Below are 19,444 nucleotides of genomic sequence, written 5' to 3' on the forward strand. Positions count from 1 at the left end.
GGAATGAATATCCACACTATGGTGTGTTTATAATAATTTCATAATGTTTTATAGAAAGAATAATATTTGAATGTCACAATGTATTGGAAAGTTAATAAATTTTATGAGATTATCATAGGGTAGAAAATGGTAAGAAATTGATTGTATTGCTCAATTTAATTAGATGAATAGAGTTTGAATTCATTCTAAATAGGCTCCTAATCTTACAAAACAAATAATTAAATTATATTAATTCATATTTAGAGGTTTATTATTTAATAGTTAATTTTCTAAATAAGGGTAACCATGTAGATACTATGAGAGTTATTTTTAGTTATTTGAAAATCAAAGTATTAGGTTGAAAAGATGACTTTTCCAAATAATAAACAAAAATATTTTTTTGGTTGTGACATTTTGTCACGACCCAGACCGTTGTGATTGACACCCACACTAACCCTCCGGTGGGAGAACCATTACTACAACCCAAACTAAACAACTCAACCAAAAATAAGGCATTTAAAGTTACGGAAGCAGGTTTAAATGCTAAAGAAAAATAGAGTTCCCATAAACTCCAAAAGTCTAACAAAACAAATGTGGAAATAACGCCTAGAACCTGAAAGTCAATGTACCAAAACTCTAACAAGAACCATAACTCTAAAAAAGAAGGGGTACAACCCTAAACTAACACAAGGAATCTAAAGCACTAGTCTAAGTCCTAAAATGTGGACATAAACAAAAAGAGAACTCATGGATGCCCAAAAGAACTGACTCACCCTTGAATTCGATTCATCACTAATCTTCTAAGTGAGGTCTGTCAATAGCCGCCTGAAGATGCCCTGTACTCAACAAAGAAAGATCAAGTACAGTATTAGTACACAACTACAGTGTACTGGTAGGATCACGCGACTATCCCAAATAGGTAAAACATATATAAGCCATTATAACAATAATAAACATGCATACACCGAATATATATAATATCAATTATCACTTACGAACAACGTACATTTTCACAATCTCAAGATATACAATTATGTCAAGTCATTGGTCCTATCACGGAACCCACACCCAAACTATTAGCATACCGATACGTGGTACCTGATCCAAGTTAGTGTGTCGGATCGTGACACCTATTCCAATGCTTATGGCGGTACGTGTCAACCGATCCTAATTAGTATGTCAGAACATAACACCCGATCCATTGATCAAGCCACAATCACAATCCAATTGATGGTACGATTTCGTGTACATTGTGGAATCCTGCTACTAGGGAGGTGAGACCCCTCCTTCTCCCTCTCCATACACCCATAATCCATGATGCCCTTTGTTGGGGTTCAGATTGGACCCTTTGACTAATGACTATAAAGTGGTTTATTGTAACACCCCGTAACTAGAAAGAACTAGAAAAAATTTAAAGTTTTGAAATAGTTATTTTTGGAAAGAATATAAAAATCTGGAAAATTTCTTAAGTATGCTAAGTTGAATTTTGGCCAACTTCAAACAACCATAACTCCTAGCTCTGGATGAGTTAGGTGTGTTTCTAGGTATCGTAGGAAATATCTTGGAATAATCTTTCCAACGCCGCCGAGTTTGCGTGATTCCAAGTTTGTATGAGTGAGATATGCACATTTGAAGTTGGGTTGTTCAATTAAGGAAAGTCTAATCCGGATTTTAGGAGGGTATTATGGTCTTTTCCATAATTAATTTATTTCATTTTTATAAGTTTAATTGGGGTCTACACTGATTTAGTTCAGTTTACGCAATTAAGAAATATGCTAGGGCTTTGAGAGAAGAGAAAAATGGAGTAAGGAGAAGAGAAGTTCAAGATTCGTCAAGTTCTTGCGGTTTTGGTTGTGGAATTCGCCAAGGATTCAATCCTACAAGGTATGTGAGACTCTCATAGTGTTGGGTTCATTCACCCACGCGCCAATCATGTTTGTTTCAGCGAAATTTGTTTCTAGAAAGTTGAAAGTATGATGTTCTTGAATTATGTTCTTGAAGTTTGCTTTAGTTCTTGAGATTTGATGGTATTGTGGAGTTCTTGATGGAATCGTGTTGTTTTAAGAGTTGTTTTGAGTTAGATTTGTGTGTATATATATACTGGGCATTTGAATCTATAGAGGGATTGAGAAAAAGAATCGAATTTAGGCAAATTGGGGTGAGAAAACGAAAAAGGAAAAAGTCGAGCAAGTTTTGGCACGCAAGTCGCGGACTTGCTCCCCCAGTGTACAAAAATGACCTCCACGTCGCGGTAAGGACGCAGACTCCTCTGTCTCAAAATTAAATTTCGCGATAAAAAATTTAAATACACCGCGTTGCGGACTAGTTCCTAGACGGTGATTTCTTGATCTTTTCTCATGTTTAACTAACTAAAAACACTCCTAAACATCATGAAATCTTTCCTATCACAGATCACAATCCTTGAATTCATAAATTCTATTCAAGGAAAGTTAAGAGTCAAGTCAAGAGGTTAAGAGTTAAGTCAATAGGAGTTTATAAAGTTTTCAAAAGTTTTTCAGAAACGTTTTAAATTTGTTTTAAGACTTAAATTTTGAATTAAGCAAAGAGTAAAGAGTTGAGTTCATTTCTCCAAAAGTTATAAGGGAACTAAGTATTCCCAAGAGTTTTAAATGTTCTCACATTTAAACAAGAAAGGGAAACACCGATTTCCAAGAGAGCTTTTAAGCTAAGTTTTTGAGTAATTATCTCAAACCAAAGAAAGAAGTTTTATTTTAAAACATATGAGCTAAGTATATTTTTGGGAATAGTATTGAGCACCGATATGGGGATGCGAGTTCATATAAACTCAAGTCTCCATAAACCATGTAGCCATTATGGGTAGTAAAGGATCATACTTTTCAGATGATTCCTTAGGTGCTTTTTTAGCATAGACTAGTGGATCCACTTAGTTAAGGTGTTCTATATGACGGCAAAGTATATGACAATTCTGGCAGCATGAGTAATGCGCTGTATCACCACTTAGGCTCATAGTGGTAGTTGTCAATTAAAGAAACTCCCACAGTATTATATTACTTTACAAATAAACTGGGTTGTTATTGCATTTCTTTAACAAATTGAGTTGCTACTACTGTTTGAAATGCTTTGTATAACTGCACTATTATTGTTGTTTACTTTGCATTTGAGTTAAGTTATTTATGAGTTGAGAAGAGCCAATGTAAGTGTTTCTTTTAGATTCTTTTCAAGCCTAGGTTATGTGTAGCATTCCAACTCGCATACTCGTACATTCAATGTACTATGTCAGTTGGCCTGCATCGTATTATGATGCAGACGTAGGTAACTAGGATCAACATCCAGTGCCTCGTTGATCAGGTTGAGCACTCAGAGTCAGTTGGTGAGCCTCATTGCTTTCCGGAGGGTCCTTTTCATAATTGTTTAGCTTTTCAGTTGTTAGGATGATCGGGGGTCCTGTCCCGTTATCCCTCCTTGTTTTAGAGGCTTCATGGAAGTTAGTAGTTCAATTGTCTTTACATTATCATTTCATATGTTAAGACTTGTGTTACCATTTTTGCCAAGTTGAATGAAGGGCGTGACAAACTTGGTATCAGAGTACAGAGTTCAAGACTCCTAGGGAGTCTATGAAGCCGTGTTTGTAGAGTCCTAGTTATCGGTGTGAAGTGCGTCACATCTATAATTAGGAGGCTGCAACACTTAGGAAATTTCTCATTTTTTTCATACTCATCTCGTGCGTTCGAGTTCGATCTCTAAAAAGTTTCTTTCTAATTGGTACTTGCGCGTGTTTTCAGATAATCATGCCAACACGAAGAGCAGTCAGAGGTCATCTTGATACACATAATGTTGAGGACCAAGGGGTACCCAATGCACCTGAAGTGCAACCCCAAGGAGAACTTATTAATGTTGAGTTCAGGGAAGCGATAAGGATGCTAATTCAAGTTGTGACTAACCAGGTTGGGCAACAAAGAGGGGCTTGACAAGAAGAGGCTTCAAGGATTCGTGAGTTCTTGAGGATGAATCCTCCAAGTTTCACTGGTTCAAGCACTACTGAGGATCAGAGAACTTTATTGAGGAATTGCAAAAGGTATTTGATGTGATGCACGTTGCCGATATTGACCGAGTCGAACTAGCTGCATATCAACTGAAGAATGTTGCTAGGACTTGGTTTGACCAGTGGAAGAAGGGTGGAGCTGAGGAACCACCACCTGCGAGTTGGGCATGTTTTGAGGAAGCTTTCTTGGGGTATTTCTTCCCCCGAGAACTGAAAGAGGCTAAGCTACGAGAGTTTCTCACACTTAAGCAAGATTCCCTAAGTGTTAATGAGTATGGGTTGAAGTTAACCCAACTATCCCGTGATGTTTCGAAGATGGTTGCGGATATAAGGAGTGGAATTAGTTTGTTTGTGGTTGGGTTGTCCCGTCTATCAATCAAAGAGAGCAGGGCAGCGATGCTAATTGGGGACATGGATATATCGAGGTTAATGGTATATGTGCAGCAGGTTGAGGAAGAGAAGTTGAGGGATAAAGAGGAGTTTAGAAACAAGAATACCAAGATAGGTAATGAGTCCGGGCAGCAGAAAAGTAATGTGAACCGTTTGCCCTTTCAGCAAAAGCATAAGGGGCCTGTTCCATCATCTGCTAGTGCACCTACACCCAGAAACAAAGGTGAGTATAATATCCAGAACTCCTAGCATTTCAGGGCTAGACCTGCTCAATTTGAGGGTAGTGTGGCACAAGGAGGTAACTGGGGTCCTGCATGTGCTAAATGTGGTAGAACCCACCCAGGTAAGTGTCACGATGGCTCCACAGGTTGCTTCAAGTGTGGACAAGAGGGTCATTTCATTAAAGAGTGTCCCAATAACCGGTAAGGTAATGGGAATCAGGGCAACAGAGCCCAATCTTCATAAGTTGCTCCACCAAATAGGGCATCACCTAGAGGAGCTATTTCCGGTATTGGCGGAGGAACAAATCGTATTTATGCGATCACTAGTCGCCAAGTGCAAGAGAAGTCTCCAAATGTTGTCACTGGTATGATCAAAGTCTTTACTTTTGATGTCTATGCTTTGCTAGATCTAGGAGCAAGTTTATCTTTTGTAACCCTTTATGTTGCAAATAAGTTTGATGTTCTTCCCAAGAAACTCTGTGAACCCTTCTATGTTTCTATACCTGTTGGGGAGTCTATTCTAGTTGAGCGAGTATATTGTGATTGTGTCATTTCCATCAATCACAAGAACACCATGGTTGATTTAGTTGAGTTAGACATGGTAGATTTTAGTGTCATTCTTGGTATGGACTGGCTTTATGCCTGTTATGAATCAACAGATTGTAGAACTCGAGTTGTCAAGTTCCAGATTCTTAATGAGCCATTCATAGATTGGAGTAGTAGTTCAACAGTGCCTAAGGGTCGTTTCATTTCGTACCTTAAGGTGAGAAAGTTAGTTTCTAAGGGTTGTTTCTATCACGTCCGAGTTAATGACTCTAGTGTTGATATACCTCCCATTCAGTCAGTTCCAATAGTAAAAGAGTTTCCAGAAGTCTTTCTAGATGATCTACCCGGAGTCCCTTCTGAGAGAGAAACAAACTTAAGCATAGACATTCTTTTCGATACTCGTCCTATCTCTATTCCTTCATATAGAATGGCACCAGCAGAGTTGAAAGACTTAAAGAATAGTTGAAATATCTCCTTGATAAGGGCTTTATTCGACCAAGTGTCTTACCTTGGGGCGCTCTGGTCTTATTTGTGAGAAAGAAAAATGGTTCCCTTAGGATGTGTATAGATTACCGTTAGTTGAACAAGGTTACCATCAAGAACAAGTATTTTCTTCCAAGATTGACCTCAGATCTGGCTACCATCAGTTGAAAGTAAGGGAGTGTGATATTCCCAAGACAACATTCAGGACCCGTTAAGGTCATTATGAGTTTCTGGTCATGTCATTTGGTTTAACTAATGCATATGCAGCGTTCATGGATCTTATGAATAAAGTATTCAAGCCTTATTTAGATATGTTTGTTATCGTTTTCATTGATGACGTTCTAATCTATTCGAGGAATGAGGAATATCATGCTAGCCATCTCATATCAGAATAGTTCTTCAGACTTTGAAAGATAAGGAGTTATATGCTAAATTCTCTAAATGTGAGTTTTGGCTTGAGTCTGTGGCGTTCTTGGGCCACATAGTTTCCGGTGATGGAATTAGTGCTCATACCCAAAAGATAGATGCATTGCAGAATTGGCCTAGACCCACATCTCCAACTTATATTATGAGTTTCTTGGGTTTGGCTAGATATTATAGAAGGTTAGTAGAGGGGTTCTTATCTATTTCATCCCCTTTGACCAAGTTAATTCAGAAAATAGTGAAGTTTCAATAGTCTGAAGCTTGTGAGAAAATCTTTCAGGAATTGAAAAAGAGGTTGACTGCTGCCCCAGTATTGACCTTACCAGAAGGTACTCAAGGTTTTGTAGTGTATTATGATGCCTCTAGAGTTGGTTTGGGTTGCATAGTAATGCAAAATGACAAAGTTATAGCTTATGCCTCCAGACAGTTGAAAGTTCATGAGAAGAACTACCCAACCCATGACTTAGAAATGGCTGCGGTAGTATTTTCTTTGAAGATATGGTGTCATTATTTGTATGGTGTTCATGTTGATGTATTCACTAATCACAAGAGTCTTCAGTAGGTGTTTACTCAGAAAGAGCTTAATCTCAGACAAAGAAGGTTGTTAGAATTACTCAAGGATTATGACATGAGTATTCTTTATCACCCAGGTAAGGCTAATGTTGTTGCTGATGCTTTAAACAGGTTGTCTATGGGTAGTACCGCCCATGTTGAGGAAGAAAAGAGAGAGTTAACGAAAGATGTGCATAGACTTGTATGCTTAGGAGTCCGACTAATGGATTCCACAAAAGAAAGAGTAATGGTGATGAATGTGGCTGAATCATCATTAGTGTCAGAAGTAAAAGAGAAGCAAGATCAAGATCCTATTTTGCTTGAATTAAAGGCAAATGTTCATAAGCAAAAGGTATTGGCTTTTGAACAAGGGGGAGATGGCGTATTGAGGTATCAAGGTAGGTTGTGTGTACCAAGGGTGGATGAACTCCAAGAGAGGATCATGGTGGAATTTCATAGCTTTTGATATTCCATTCATCCGGGTTCCACAAAGATGTATCGCGACTTGAGAGAAGTTTATTGGTGGAGTAGTATGAAGAAGGGCATTATAGAATTTGTTGCTAAGTGTGTGAATTGCCGACAAGTTAAAGACCACCAAAGGCTCGGAGGTATGGCTCAGAATATATAGCTTCCAGAATGGAAGTGGGAGATGATTTATATGGATTTCATCATAGGTTTACAAAGGTCTCGCAGGCAACATGATTCTATTTGGGTGATTGTCGATAGAATGACAAAATTAGCCCACTTTTTACTAGTAAAGACTACCCATTCATCAGAAGATTATGCTATGCTATATATTCAAGAGGTAGTCAGACTTCATGGGGTTTCGGTCTCGATTATATCAGATAGAGGAGCTCAATTTACTACGCAGTTCTGGAAATCTTTTCAGAAAGGCTTGGGTTCAAAGGTGAACTTAAGCACTGCTTTTCATCCTCAGACAGATGGTCAAGCAGAGCACACTATTCAGACCTTAGAGGATATGTTTAGGGCTTGTGTGATTGATTTCAAAGGTAATTGGGACGATCACCTACCTCTTATTAAGTTTTCTTAAAACAATAGTTACCACTCTAGCATCCAAATGGCTCCTTATGAAGCTTTTTATGGGAGAAGGTGCAGATCTCCTATTGGATGGTTTGAAGTTGGTGAAGCTGGGTTGATAGGACCATATTTAGTTCATCAAGCTATGGAAAAGGTGAAAGTAATTCAAGAGAGGTTGAAGACGGCGCAGAGTCGTCAGAAATCCTACACTAATTTTAGAAGAAGGGAGTTAGAGTTTGAAGTAGATGATTGGGTATATTTTAAAGTTTAACCCATGAAGGGTGTTATCAGATTTGGTAAGAAGGGGAAGCTTAGTCTCTGATATATTGACCCTTATAGAATATCAAAAAGGGTTGGTAAGGTAGTGTATGAGTTAGAGCTATCACAAGAGTTAGACGCGGTTCATCTGGTCTTTCATATTTCCATGTTGAAAAAGTGCATGGGAGATCCTTTACTTATCATACCAACTGAAGGTATTGAGATCAAGGATATATAATCTTATGAGGAGATTCTAGATCACCAAGTCCGCAAGTTGAGTACAAAAGAGGTAGCATCAGTCAAGGTTCTTTGGAGGAATTAATTTGTTGAGGAAGCTACTTGGCATGTTATATTTGCATTGCTTGTTGGGTGTTTGAGTTGAATGTTAGATGTTACACCCTTAGCCTAGTAAGAGTAATCTCATTCGAGGACGAGTGTTCCCAAGGAGGAGATATTGCAACAGCCCGTAACTAGAAAGAAGTTAAAAATTTGAAATAGTTATTTTTGGAAAGAATATAAAAATCTGGAAAATTTGTTAAGTATGTTAAGTTGGATTTTTAGACAACTTCAAGTGACCATAACTCCTAGATCGGGATGATTTAGGTGTGTTTCAAGGTATCGTATGAAAGATCTTGGAATAATCTTTCCAACTCCACCAAGTTTGAGCGATTCCGAGTTCGTATGATTGAGATATGCTCATTTGAAGTTGGGTTGTTCAATTAAGGAAAGTCTAATCCGGATTTTAGGAGGGTATTATGGTCTTTTCCATACCTAATTAATTTATTTCATTTATAGAAGTTTAATTGGGGTCTAAAATGAGTTAGTTCAGTTTACGAAATTAAGAAATACGCTAGGTCTTTGAGAGAAGAGAAAAGAGGAGAAAGGAGAAGAGAAGCTCAAGATTCGTCAAGTTCTTGCGATTTTGGTTGTGGAATTCGCCAAGGATTCAATTCTACAAGGTATGTGAGACTCTCATAGCATTGGGTTCATTCACCCACATGCCAATCATGTTTGTTTCAGCAAAATTCATTTCTAGAAAGTTGAAAGTATGATGTTCTTGGATTATGTTCTTGAAGTTTGCTTTAGTTCATGAAATTTGATGGGATTGTGGAGTTCTTGATGGAATCGTGTCATTTTAAGAGTTGTTTTGAGTTAGATTCGTGTGTATATATACTGGGCATTTGAATCTATAGAGGGATTGAGAAAAATAATCGGATTTAGGCGAATTAGGGTGAGAAAACGAAGAAGGAAAAAGTCGAGCAAGTTTTGGCATGCAAGTCCGCATCGCACACTGTCTCCCCAAGTGTACAAAAATCACCTTTGCGTCGCGGTAAGGACGCGGACTCCTCTTTCTCAAAATTTAATTTCGCGATAAAAATTTGAAATACATCTCTGTGTTGCGGACTAGTTCCCAGATGGTGATTTCTTTATCGTTTCTCATATTTAGCGATCTAAAAACACTCCTAAACATCATGAGACCTTTCCTATCACAAATCACAATCCTTGAATTCATAAATTCAATTCAAGTAGAGTTAAGAGTCAACTGAAGAGGTTAAGAGTTGAGTCAAGAGGAGTTTATAAAGTTTTCAAAAGTCTTTCACAAACGTTTTAACTTTGTTTTAAGACTTATGTTTTGAGATAAGCAATGAATAAAGAGTTGAGTTCATTTCTCCAACAGTTATAAGGGAACTAAGTATTCCCAACAGTTTTAAAAGTTTTCATATTTGAACAAGAAAGAGAAACACCGATTTCCAAGAGAGCTTTTAAGCTACATTTTTGAATAATTATCTCAAACCAAAGAGAGAAGTTTTGTTTTAAAACATATGAGCTAAGTATATTTTTGAGAGTAGTATTGAGCACTGATATGGAGATGCGAGTTCATATTAATTCAAGTCTCCATAAACCATGTAGCCATCATGGGTAGTAAAGGATCATTCTTTTAAGATGATTCCTTAAGTGCTTTTTTAGCATAGACTAGTGGATCCACTTAGTTAAGGCGTTCTATTTGACGGCAAAGTATAGGACAGTTCTGGCAGCATGGGCAAGACGTTATATCACCACTTAAGGCACATAATGGTGGTTGTCGGTTATAGAAACTCCCACAATATTATATTACTTTACAAGTAAACTGAGTTGTTATTGCATTTCTTTAACAAATTGAGTTGCTACTACTGTTTTAAATTCTTTGTATAACAACACTATTATTGTTGTTTACTTTGCATTTGAGTTACTTAATTATGAGATGAGAAAAGCCAAAGTAAGTGTTTCTTTCAGATTCTTTTCAAGCCTATGTTATGTGTAGCATTACAACTCGCATTCTCCTACATTCAATGTACTGATGCCAGTTGGCCTGCATCATCTTATGATGTAGACACAGGTAACCATGATCAGCATCCAGCGCCTCGTTGATTATGTTGAGCACTCAGAGTCAGTTGGTGAGCCTATTTGCTTTGCGGAGGGTCCTTTTCATAATTGTTTAGCTTTTCAGTTATTAGGATGATCGGGGGTCCTGTCCTATCATCCCTCGTTGTTTTAGAGGCTTCATAGAAGTTAGTAGTTTAGTTGTCTTTACATTATCATTTCATATGTTAAGACTTGAGTTGCCATTTTGGCCAAGTTTAATGTTCACTTTTAAACATTCTAAGTTATTTTATTAAATAATTGAGTAAGTGTATTTTATCATTGTAATAATTCTTAGAGTCTTCCGCTGAGTAAGTAAGTTAGGCCAAGGGTTCGCTTGGGTCCAACAATGGTTCTCGAGTTCCAGTCCCGCCCAAGGTGTAGGCTCGAAGTGTGACAAACTTGATATTAGAGCACAAAGTTCAAAATTCCTAGGGAGTCTATGAAACCGTGACTGTAGAGTCCTATATATCGGTGTGAAGCACGCCACATCTATAATTAGGAGGCTGCAACACTTAGGAAATTTCTCATTTATTTCAGAATATGTAGACCTCCTATTGGATGGTTTGAAGTTGGTGAAGCAGGGTTGATAGGACCAAATTTAGTTCATCAAGCTATGGAGAAGGTGAAAGTGATTCAAGAGAGGTTGAAAACGGCACAGAGTCGTCAGAAATCCTACACTAATGTTAGGAGAAGGGAGTTAGAGTTTGAAGTAGATAATTGGGTATATCTAAAATTCTCACCCATGAAGGGTGTTATGAGGTTTGGTAAGAAGGGGAAACTTAGTCCCCGGTATATTGGCCCTTACAGAATATCGAAAAGGTTAGGTAATGTAGCTTATGAGTTGGAACTACCACAAGAGTTAGCCGCAGTTCATCCGGTGTTTCACATCTTCATGTTGAAGAAGTGCATGGGCGATCCTTCATGATCATACCAACTGAAAATATTGGGATCAAGGATAGCTTATCTTATGAGGAGATTCCTGTTCAGATTCTAGATCGCTAAGTTCGCAAGTTGAGAACAAAAGGGGTAGCATCAGTCAAAGTCCTTTGGAGGAACCAATTTATTGAAGAAGCTACTTGGGAAGCTGAAGAGGATATGAAGAAGAGATATCCACATCTATTTGAGTCTGGAGAAAATGCAGACCAAGGTACTTATTCTCTTCTTAGTACTCTTTAAATTTTGAGTGAACATATTGTTTGTTTGCAATTGCTTGTTGGGTGTTTGGACTTGATATTACACCCTTAGCATAGTAAGAGTAATCTCATTCGAGGACGAATGTTCCCAAGGGGGAGATATTGTAACATCTCGCAATTTGAAATAACTAGGAAGAAGATAATAATTGGAAATAGTCATTTTTGGAAATAATGAAAATCTGGAAAAAAATTTGTTTAAGTTATGAAAAGTTGAGTTTTGGTCAACTTCAAATGTCCATAACTCCTAGCTCAGGATGATTTAGGTGTATTTCCAGATATGGTTGGAAAGCTCTTGGAATGATCTTCCCAACGCCGCCAAGTTTGAACGATTCTAAGTTCATATGAGTAAGTTATCCCCTTTGGAAGTTGGGATGTTGGATTAAGGAAAGTCTAATCCGGATTTTAGAAGGGTAATTTAGTCTTTTCCTTACCTAATTATTCTAATTCGTTAGGAGTCTAATTGGGCTAAATTCAGATTTTAGTCAGTTTTAGAAAAGTGAATTTCACGCTAGGGCTTGGAGAAGAGGAGAAAAGAGGAGAAAGCAGAAGAATGTTCGAGATTCGTAGATTTCATCAAGGATAGCTTGTGGATTTCATCGGGGATGATCCCTAAAAGGTATGTGAGATCACATAGCATTGGGTTAGTTCACCCATGCGCCAACCATGATTAAATTTAGCGAATTTAAGTCTTTGAAAGTTTAGAAATTGAGTTCTTGATGAACATTGTTGAAAGTTTCGTTTGAATTTCTTGTGGGTTGTGTTGTTGGAGTTTCTTGCGATTTGATTCCTGTTTCTGGGTGTAATTTTTGTTTGAATCTATCATATATTGAGGGCATAAATAATTCTAAGTGTTTGGGGAAGGAACCATTGAAGTTTAGAGGGTTTAGATATGAAAAACGGAGAAGAAAGGTTGTCAAACACCTGGGTATAGGGGTGGGGCGTCGCGCCAGCCAGTGCTCCCCAAAAGGGTCCCTAAATGTTCACCCTTGGGATGCCGCGCCAGCCAGCGCGCCCCAGACCAGTCCTTAAATGTTGAGGGCCGGCGCCCCGCGCCTCTCAGAGCGCCAGGGACGCCAGTTCTTCCCATCTTTTCGTACTTGTTTCTTAGTTGATTCCAACACTCTTAGGTACATCTAACATCATGAAATCATCCATAAATATGAGATCATGAACCTTGAATCCATAATCCAATTCAAGGAAAATTAGGATCAAAGTCAAGAGAAGTTAAGAGTCAAGTCTAGAGAAGTGTATAAAGTTTTCCAAAATCTTTAACAAACGTTTTAAGACTTAAGTTTCAAGTTAAGAAAATAGTAAGAGTTGAGTTCATTTCTCAAAAAGCTATAAGGGAACTAAGTATCCCCAAAGAGTTTATAAATGTTTTCACATTCAAGTAAGAAAATAGAACATCATTTCCAAGAGAGCTTTTAAGCTAAGTTTTGAGTAACTATCTCAATCCAAAGAAAGAAGTTGTTTTAAAAAAAAATATGAGCTAAGTATATTTTGGGAGTAGTATTGAGCACCGATATGGGGATGCGAGTTCATATTAACTCAAGTCTTCATAAACCATGTATCCATCATGTTTAGTAAAAGATCATACTTTTTAGATGAATCCTTAAGATGCTTTTAGGATAGACTAGTGGATCCACTAAGTTAAGCGCTCTATATGACAACAAAGTATAGGACAGTTCTGGCAGCGTGGGCAAGACGTTGTATCACCACTTAGGCTCATAGTGGTAGTTGTCGGTTAGAGAATCTCCCACATAAACTATATTACTTTGTTATATGAGTAAAGTTGAGTTTGTTATTGCATTTTCTTTAAGGAACTAAGTTGCTTTTACTATTTTACAAGCTTTATATATATATATATTGCATGTGTCTTATTGCTTTATTATGAGTTGAGTTATTCATGAGTTGGGAAGAGCCAAGGTAAGTGTTCCTTTTAGATTCTTTCAAACTTAAGTTGTGTTTAGCATTCCAACTCGCATACTCGTACATTCAATGTACTGATGCTAGTTTGCCTGCATCTTATTATGATGTAGACACATGTAACCAGGATCAACATCCAGCGCCTCGTTGATCCAGTTTGAGCACTCAGAGCCTTGTGGTGAGCCTCCTTGCTTCCGGAGGGTCCTTTTTATTGATTTATGTTTTATTATTAGTTCATTAGGATGTCGGGGGCTGTCCCGACATCCATCTCAGTTGTTTAGAGGCTTCATAGACAGACAGTCAGTTAGTTAAATTCATTTGTCACTACTTTATTATTGGCTTATGTTTTTGAGACTTGAGGTTGCCATTTTGGCTAAGTTTGAATGTTTATTTAAAGACATTCTAAGTTATTTAACAAGTTCCTTGTTAGTCTATTTCTTGTGTTTAAGTCTTCCGCTGAGTAAGTAAGCCAGACCAAGGGTTTGCTTGGGGCCAACAATGGTTCTCGAGCGCCAATCCAGCCCAGGGTGTAGGCTCGGGGCGTGACACTACTTTTGATGTTTATGCTTTGCTTGACCCAGGAGCAAGTTTAACTTTTGTAACCCCTTATGTTGCAAATAAGTTTGATGTTCTTCCTGAGAAACTCTGTGAACCCTTCTGTGTTTCTACACCTGTTGGGGAGTCTATTCTAGCTAAGCGAGTTTATCGTGATTGTGTCATTTCCATCAATCACAAAAACACCATGGCTGATTTAGTTGAGTTAGACATGGTAGATTTCGATGTCATTCTTGGTATGGACTGGCTTCATGTGTCACGCCCCGAGCCTACACCCTGGATGTGGCCGGCACTCGAAGACCATTGCTAGCCTCAAGCGAACCCTTGGCCTGGCTTACTAACTCAGTGGAAGACTTAACTCATCACATACACATTTATGAAGTAACTAGAATGTTATAAAGGAACATTTAACTGGCCATTAAGGCAAACTCAAGTCTTTAACATATGAAATAAAATGTAAAGACAACTGAATTAACTAACTGATTGTCTGACTATCCATGAAGCCTCTAAACAACTATGATGGATGTCGGGACAGGTCCACAACATCCTAATGAACTAATACTAAAACTGAAAGCAATGTAAAAGAGTCCTCTGGAATGCAAAAAGGCTCACCAACAGACTCTGAACTGCTCACTGGATCAACGAATGCATCGGATGCTGATCCTAGTTACATGTGTTTGCATCATAATACGATGCAGGCTAACTGGCATCAGTACATTGAATGTACGAGTATGCGAGTTGGAATGCTAAAACAACATAGGCTCGAAAGAAATTATGAAAGAAACACTTACCTTGGCTCTTATCAACTCCTGAATACTTAAATAAACTCATTTCATTATAAAGCAGTTTAAAACAAGTGCAATATAAAGAAAAACTGTTGAAAACATGTTGTCAATTCATAATCATAATATCATAAAAAGACAAACCATGCTCCCTCTCAAAGTCTACTTGTGCAATGCATGAATGAAGTCCCATACCCCCATTCACACTAAGCAGAACCTCTTGAGGAAGCATGCTACTACTGCTATGGGAGTTTCTCTAACCGACAACCATCACTTAAGAACTATAGTGATGATACAACGATTTACCTCACGCTGTCGAGGCCCATCCTATACCTTGCCTTGATATAGGAAGCTAACTCACTAAGTGGATCCACTAGTCTATGCGAAAAGGGTTCATCTAAAATGTATGACCCTTTTCTACCTATGATGGATGGCTACATGGTTTATGGAGACTTGAGTTAATATGGACTCGCATTCCCATATCGGTGCCCAATACTACTCCCAAAAATACTTAGTTCTTTATATTTAAAAACATACTTCTTCTGTGATTTGAGATTAGTGCTCAAAAACTTAGCTCAAAGGCTATCTTGGAAATCTCAGTTTCCCTGCTTGCTTCATTTAGAAAGCTATTTCTCTTTTCTGAAAACTAGCCCGAAACCTCTTTGAAAATCTCAGTTTCCATTCTTATTTAAATGTGAAAACATTTTAAATCTCTTTGGGAATACTTAGTCCCCATATATTTTTGAAGAAATGAACTTCGACTCTTTACTCTTTGCTTAACTTGAACTTTAAGTCTTAAAACAAAGTTGAAGCATTTATAAAAGAATTTTGAAAACTTTGAAGGACTTCCCTAAACTTGACTCTTAACTTCTCTTGACTATGATCCTAACTTTCCTTGAATTGGATTATGGATTCAAGGTTCATGATCTCATGTTTATGGATGATTTCATGATGTTTAGATGTACCTTAGAGTGTTAGAATCAACTAGGAAACATAAGTACATCACTTAGGAACTAGTACGAAAAGGTGGGGGAGGAATGGGGAGAACTGACGTCCTTGGCGCTCTGAGAGGCGCGGGGCTCCAGCCCTCAAACTTCAGAAGACCAGCTGGGGCGCGCTGGCTGGCGCGTCGCGCGACCTGTTCGGTCTCATTTTCTAGTCCTAAATCGTTTTAATCCGATTCTTTTTCCCAAATTCACTTTAGATTCATCTACCCAAGTCATATACACAAACTCTAACCCAAACAACTCAAGGGAACAACACTTTAACATCAAGAAACTCCTTAATCCCAACTCATATTCAAGGACGAAATCAATTCAAAAACAACTATCAAGAACATCAATTTCTCAATCTTTTTAGGACGAAAATACACTGAATTAAAGATGATTGGCGCGTGGGTGAACTAACCCAAGGCTATGTGATCTCACATACATTGTAGGGATCGCCCCCGATGAAATCCACAAACAAAGCTCCAAGAAATCGACGAATCTTGAACGTTCTTCTTCTTTCTCCTCTTCTTTTCTCTTCTCTCAAAACCCAAACCCTTTTTCCAAAAGCGTAAACTGATCTAATTCAGATTAGGCCCCTAATTAATTAAAAAAATGAATTAAAATAAAAGGGTAAGGAAAAGACCAAACTACCCTTTAAAAATCCGAATTGGACTTTCCTTATTTCAGCAGCCCAACTTCCAAAGGGTATAACTCACTCATACGAGCTCGGATTTGCGCAAACTCACCGGAGTTGGAAAGATCATTCCAAGAGATTTCCAACCATATTTGGAATTACACCTAACTCATCCTGAGCTAGGAGTTATGGTTGTTCGAAGTGGACCAAAAACTCACTTTTCCTAACTTAACTAAATTTTCAGGTTTTAATTCTTTCCAAAAAATGACTATTTCCAATTATAAGCTTCTTCCTAGTTATTTCAAATTGCGAGATATTACATAATGCCTGTTATGCATCAATAGATTGTAGAACTCGAGTTGTCAATTTCCAGATTCCTAATAAGCCAGTCATAGATTGGAGTAGTAGTTCAACAGTGCCTAAGGGTCGTTTCATTTCATACCTTAAGGCGATAAAGTTAGTTTCTAAGGGTTATGTCTATTACTTAGTCCGAGTTAATGAATCTAGTGTTGAGATACCTCCCATTCAGTCAGTTCCAATAGTAAAAGAGTTTCCAGAAGTCTTTCCAGATGATCTACCTGGAGAGAGGAATAGACTTAGGCATAGATATTCTTCCTGATACTCGTCCTATCTCTATTCCGCCATATAGAATGGCACCAACAGAGTTGAAAGAGCTTAAAGAAAACTTGAAAGATATCTTTGGGATTAATTCGACCAAGTGTCTCACCTTGGTGTGCTCCGGTCTTATTTTTGAGAAAGAAAGATGGTTCCTTAGGATGTGTATATATTACCGTCAGTTGAACAATGTTACCATCAACAAAAAGTATCCTCTTCCAAGAATTGATGATTTTTTTTATCAGCTTCAGGGTGCTTCTTGTTTTTCTAAGATTGACCTCAGATATGGCTATCATCAGTTGAAAGTAAGGGAGTGTGATATTCCCAAGACAACATTCAGGACCTGTTATGGTCATTATGATTTTCTGGTCATGTCGTTCGGTTTAACTAATGCACATGCAGAGTTCATGGACCTTCTGAATAGAGTATTCAAGCCTTATTTAGATATGTTTGTTATCATTTTCATTGATGACATTCTAATCTATTCGAGGAATGAGGAAGATAATGCTAGCCATCTTATCTCAAAATAGTTCTTCAAACTTTGAAAGATAAGGAGTTATATGCTAAATTCTCAAAATATGAGTTTTGGCTTGAGTCTGTGGCGTTCTTGGGCCACATAGTTTCCGGTGATGGAATTATAGTTCATACCCAAAAGAGGAATGAGGAAGATCATGCTACTCAAAAGATAGTTTCCGTTCTTGGCCTGCATTGTCTTATGATGCAGACGTAGGTAACCAGGATCAACATCCATCATCTCGTTGATTAGGTTGAGCACTCAGAGTCAGTTGGTGAGCCTCCCTGCTTTCCGGAGGGTCCTTTTCATAATTGTTTAGCTTTTCAGTTGTTAGGATGATCGGGGGTCCTGTCCCATCATTCCTCGTTGTTTTAGAGGCGTCATATACAATTAGTAGTTCAGTTGTCTTTACATTATCATTTCATATGTTAAGACTTGAGTTGCCATTTTGGCCAAGTTGAATGTTGAATTTTAAACATTCTAAGTTATTTTATTAAATAATTGAGTAAGTGCATTTGATCATTGTAATAATGCTTAGAGCCTTCCGCTGAGTAAGTAAGTCAGGCCAAGGGTTCACGTGGGGCTAGCAATGGTTCTCGAGTGTCAGTCCCGCCAAGGGGGTAGGCTCGGGGCATGAAATTTACTTTCATTGCAATCTTTGGCATAAATATGGAGCATCAGTTTATTCCTATTCTAGGGACTCATGGAGAATTTTGAAACCTAAAGAATCGCTCCCCTTCTATACAGATGTGAGAAACACATTTGGTACTTATTACTGGCTGCTACGAGGGGGCCACCATTGTGATTACACTATTCTTTTATTTGACTTTGGGAGAGAGATGTTTGAAGAGATTGAAGGGCCAGATTGTAACTTTGTTTATACTTCTGTATTGGGTTTGATGTTGAAGGATGATTCCATTGCTATCTTGAACTATAACTGATGTAGTATGCTTGATTATGATATATGGGTAATGATCCAACTAGGTGTCTGGAACAAAAATTTTATCTTTGAATGTATCAGACTGATTAAGTCGTGTTATGATAGCTCTCTCATTTTCACAGATAAAGCTTCTCATCTGGTCTCCTATAATGTGTGGACTAAGAAAACGAGGCATTTAGGATTTCAACATTCAAGCTTAGGAATAGGTGCAAAATGTGGTGGTTGTGGGTGTTTTTTATTATAAGGAGAGCTTAGTAAAACTTACACAACGAGATGATTGAGAGTTGGTGCATTTATCGTCCGTTGAGCTTATAAACATGTTCACTCAATTTCTTAGTTCTATTGTATGCATTAAATGTTTGTAATTGATCTTATTAAGTATGTAAAATTACTTGAGAAGATGATATATAGCACATTTTCTTATCCAGCCTAGCTACTTGTTTTGTTTTCTGTCATTGGGTCTTAAGATCTGTGAGTTTGATGCTTGCTGCAAATTAAAGATATGAGTTATATAATTTTGTTAAACACTTTGATTAACCCAAATGAATTTGTGTCCTTTATTTACGATGGTTTGAGTGTTGCAATTTTCATGATGAGCGCTTTGTAGAATTATGTTATGAATTAGGAGTTCTATTGAAAATCCAGCAACAAGAAAGTGTTGCAAAAGTAATATAGATAGGGAAAATTATTGTTGCAAGTGTAAATAACTCAAAGAATATCTCTATATCATTCACAACAAGCATGTTACCCTAGATAATAAACGATAACGAATGATATAAATCTTGTGTTGTGGTGCATCTCTTGCACAAATCAAAGTATATAATCGTCGAAAACTGTAGTTTTAGTTCAGGTCCATCAATATTCGATACAAATGTTTGTTTCTTATCTTTGCTATTTCAATTTTGATAACATCTACGCATGTTACTGTTATAATAGGTAATTTTTAGGTTTCATTAATCAATACTTTTTGCATTCCTTT

The 19,444-nt window shown here is 37.6% G+C and overlaps 1 pseudogene; it reads left to right on the forward strand.

Moving 5' to 3' along the window:
- The first annotated feature begins 810 nt into the window (after nt 1–810).
- On the forward strand, nt 811–18,746 carry LOC125840721 (putative F-box protein At3g23260; annotated as a pseudogene).
- Nucleotides 18,747–19,444: the final 698 nt, after the last annotated feature.

The sequence above is a fragment of the Solanum verrucosum genome, unplaced genomic scaffold (assembly GCF_900185275.1).
Source record: "Solanum verrucosum unplaced genomic scaffold, falcon-dt-bn FXZP01000176.1, whole genome shotgun sequence".
NCBI classification, from domain to species: Eukaryota; Viridiplantae; Streptophyta; class Magnoliopsida; order Solanales; family Solanaceae; genus Solanum; species Solanum verrucosum.